We start from the raw sequence: 3,665 nt of genomic DNA, 5'->3' as shown, positions 1-3,665 counted from the left end.
TCACATGTTGCTAGACTGAGGAGCCCTAAGGAAGGAGGCGCGCACGGTGCGCGGAAAGCAGAAGCGGCTTTGCCTACCGCTCGATGGAGACGTCGCCCAATTAAAGGGTGCTCCACGAAGATCTTTGATAAGCTATTTCCGGCACAGAACTCGAAGATTCAACAACCTTTTGTTAAAGTCCGTTTCATTTAATTATTTAGTTCATATTTATGCGGTAAAAACGAAAAATCTACACATCTCCTCTTCAATTTATTTCAACAATCTCCAAAATGAGTGAGAGAGCTTGAATGAGAGTATTTCTTAAATACATGTACCAAAAAGTACTTCTTTTTGATAAAAGCAGTTATCTAAGAGTTAGAAAGAGTTTCCTCTTTGCTTTAAGTTTATCAAAAGTCAGAATACATCTTCTAAATAAAAATCTGTCCATAAATCCACTTTAGAAATCATCTGCTGCTAGTACCTAAATTTAGGAAGGATCTTCTAAATATTGTCCATAAATTTTTTATGCAGCAAAACACAAAAAAAATCTCATTCATCATTTTATCTTATTTGGATCTTTCAACAATGTCAAAAATGAGTTGGAGAACATGAATGGTAGGATTTCTTAAATTTGAAATGGTACCACTGCATCATCAAAAAAAATACTCCTTCTTGACCTAAAGATGTGTCAAAAAACTTCCTTGCTTCTTCTTCCTTCTTTGTTATAACTCCACAAGGAAGGATAAAGTAAGAAATACATTTTCACAATAGAAATCTCTCTATAAATCCACTTTAAAAGGAAGGTTCGTTGTTTAAGTCATCTGACTTAAAGTTACTTCATTAGAAGGTTTTTATTCGTTCTAGACTCGGAGTTCTACTATCATAATCACCTAGTTTGCTTTTAGCGTCTGAGTTAAGGACAAGAAAAAAGCGAGACAAAAAAAATTAATCCTAAAATCACCACGGCGAACTGACCCAACTTGTGACGTATTTATATGATAGCTGTTAAGCATTTTATAACATGGTTTTGGTTTTAAGTCCGGCATCCTTTTAGCATAAATGAATTACATAACGTAGGCAGTAGCGTTAATCATCGCATATTACAGAAAGCTGTGTTTACGTTTTAAAAGGCAATGTAACGGTTTAACATTATGTGAATAATTTTGTTAAAACGCTGTTTCCATTAGAAGTACCCGATACCAGTGATTAATCTTAATGAGAGCGATTAGGATAGCGTACTGAACGCCGGTAGCATGAATTTTTAACTACCGATAGAAAAGTATTAGTTTATATCCTTACTCACCGCATTAACATTGAGGTCAGTGCACACAATAATCGAATATTTTGACTATCAGGTTAGCCTTTTCTGCAAAGAGGTCAGGGGCGGAATTTTTAGCAAATAAACGGTCTGCAAAACGCAGTAAAACCGCCTTATCAATTAAGATACTGCCCGTAAATGTTGTTTAATGTATGCTCTTTTACTTTGGAGTTGATTCTTGTCGGTAGGTAAGTGTATGTCGTGTGAATAAAAGCGGTCTCGTAGTGGAGCCTTGAGGCGTACCAGTACGAAGTGACAGGTCTAGTACGGGATTTGAAGTTGTTTCGAACTGCCATTTTAATAAATTTATTCGTCGTAAACAAAGCTTTCGTCGGGCTACGATCCTAAATCGTGAAAGCCTGTCCAATAATGTAGAAACTATAATTTCGTAGTCGGCCAGATCCGAATCAGATAAAGTTGAGAAATATAAATTTCAGAACGTTAGGTAAGTAGATTCGTGCCTTGGTACGGAGAATAGTACATTTTAATAAGGCTTTGAGGGTGTGTCGGAGATATAAACATACTGACATAATGTGTTTTTGTTTGTAGGAACGTCCGTTGTGCCAATATAGGGAGTCGTTTACACGGGTAGATATTAACATTCGCTGTATATGTAAAGAGAAGCTCAGAGTGATCGTATTTTCAGTTAAAATAAAGGCGAGATTTAAAATATCGTGAAGCTCCCGCGGCTTGAGACAATTTAATGCAACCCAGGGCCCATAAAGTCCCCGGTTCACAAATGTATACCTGCGTATATTTATATATTTATGTTCTACAATATGGAAATATATAATACAAGCCTGGAAAATATATTTTATGCCGTCTTCGCGAATATGACGTAGTGCTTTGTCATGTTATCAGAATGTATCACTGGTATAACAGTAACTTTATGCAGGTATCTGAGGAGTCGGATCTTCTAAAATGATATCGCGTAGGTGGCGCCCATACATCAGTTTTTTCTTAATGGCCAAAATGACACCCCGGAATTCACACACGCCATCATTTTAAGCTTAAAACAAAATTTATTTTTTCTACTGTATCTGGGTTATTAAAAATTGTGTCAGGAAAATAACTCCCAAATTTCCATTTCGTTTGAAAATTAAGGAAAGAGTACCACAAGGTACTTACCCTTTCTGAAAACGCTTCCTCATAATAATGAAAATTATAATAATACACATTTTATTTGTACATTTGTTAATTTTAAGAGCAATCTAAACTAGTTAACACCTACTCATAATAAGCATGTTATTGTGGTAATTTCAAATAAATAATGTGTACCATTACTCACTAGTGAGTGAATAATAGAAAGTCACCGTGAAATCATTATTACAGGTTTCTTCATTTGTGCATTTAAATAAATCAGTAAATAATCTCATTAAGAGTGGAAGTGAGTCCGAGACGAAGTCGAGGTCGCCAACTGGGCGAAGCACAAAAAGTCCTACTTTGAATGATATATGGTATTTTATCTTCAAGCGGATCACAACAAAAGAATTAGACTTTGGATAAAAGTTAATTAGACTTTGGATAAAAGTTATTTCAGATTACTAGTAACTGATTATTTAAAATAATTATTGAATTGTTATTAAACTGTTATCTTTTCCAAAAGATGTATTATAATTTATTGTTGGTGCTCCAAATTAGGTTTTGGTAAGTTTTCACAGGAGGAAAAGTGCCAACATTCTTTATGGTTTTGAGGTCCGCTCTTTGCAAACCGAGATGTCCACCTTGCGGTTCCATCTCTTCGCTTCAATCAACTGTTATGGACCTTCGGCACACAAGTCCGCAATGAAGAGGGCGTGTCGAGGGCGTCTTTGATTTTACGACCTTGGTGGTGCAACTTGGAGTGGATTAAGCCGAGCCATATCAGGAAGTGTAGGTCCGTCCGTTGTTGGTTGATTTGTTGAACGCCTGTTGTTCGATTTGTCGTTGATAAGACATCAATAGTGGCAGTTCTAGTCCGGCAGAAGCGCCGATCATATCGCGGATCGCGTCGTAGAAGAGTTAATAAATCGTGTATCGTGGTCCGGCGTTATGGGCACCGTGCCCAGGTAATTGCATTTTATGTCAGCCATAAATAAGGGCATGGTGACACCACTATGCGCCATTAGGAGGCACCTTAACTTCGACAGTCCATTCATTAATTACCTGTAGCAGGGGTCCTAGATCGCGACATCAATATGTCTGCGTGAAAAATAATTAAGCAAGCATTTGTCAGGCGTTTCCTGCGCATCATTTCTCTCGATAACATTTTTAGGACAAGTTGAAACGTCGCCCTCTTTGATGCCACTTTACGATGATAAACGACGACGCGTTTGTCAGTGCTCCGCGACATCCGGTGGACGGGCTGGAGAGCTCAAAGGCCGGGGCT

At 37.5% G+C, this 3,665-nt stretch overlaps 1 long non-coding RNA gene across 1 annotated transcript; it reads left to right on the top strand.

Annotated features, from left to right (window-relative positions):
* Positions 1-1,605: 1,605 nt before the first annotated feature.
* LOC138129110 (uncharacterized) lies at positions 1,606-1,888 on the top strand. The gene is made up of 2 exons (XR_011159087.1): positions 1,606-1,742; positions 1,847-1,888. It is a non-coding gene; the product is annotated as an uncharacterized lncRNA (long non-coding RNA).
* Positions 1,889-3,665: the final 1,777 nt, after the last annotated feature.

Source organism: Tenebrio molitor, chromosome 1 (assembly GCF_963966145.1).
Source record: "Tenebrio molitor chromosome 1, icTenMoli1.1, whole genome shotgun sequence".
Taxonomy (NCBI): domain Eukaryota; kingdom Metazoa; phylum Arthropoda; class Insecta; order Coleoptera; family Tenebrionidae; genus Tenebrio; species Tenebrio molitor.
This window is presented reverse-complemented; position numbering and strand designations above follow the sequence as displayed.